The sequence below is a fragment of the Oratosquilla oratoria genome, chromosome 24, assembly GCF_046742065.1.
Source record: "Oratosquilla oratoria isolate Oo_2021 chromosome 24, ASM4674206v1, whole genome shotgun sequence".
Lineage (NCBI taxonomy): Eukaryota > Metazoa > Arthropoda > Malacostraca > Stomatopoda > Squillidae > Oratosquilla > Oratosquilla oratoria.
In genome coordinates this window covers 8,576,297-8,576,831 of record NC_134800.1, presented here as the reverse complement: position 1 = coordinate 8,576,831, position 535 = coordinate 8,576,297, and positions in this window count along the sequence as shown.

The following is a 535-nucleotide window of genomic DNA, read 5'->3' as shown; positions in this document are numbered from 1 at the left end:
AATAAAATAAAATTGATAATTGGAAATGGCGTCGGTAGACTTTCCCACAACGTCGGTTATCATCGTCTGACAACAGCTCGTTTTTGACAAAGATGTAATTGTGAAACGATATTATACTAAATTTGGACAGACGCAATTTTTGCGCTTGCTCTCTTTTTCCTCTTTTTTTTTTTTTTTTTTTTTTAGAAACGCCCCTATTTACATACCTAATATGGGTTGTATATAAAACTTTATTCATTATCCTTATTATGTACAGTACACACACAAAACTTTAATTTACGGGAAGTTGCCGAATGTCGCCATTTGGTCCATCTCGCTGACCAAAAACCCAATTTTGAAACCTCAAAATCTCTCCTTCATGTTTCCGTATATGGTTCATATATTTGCATGTTTCTTTAACACCTGATGGTCACTGATCTAATTGTGTTTTCAGAGAGGATAAATTAGACATTCAACCCCATCCCTCAGTGACAACTACTGATACACAAAAAAGAAAAAGAAAACGGAAAAACACTTAAACATATCTTATCAGTGT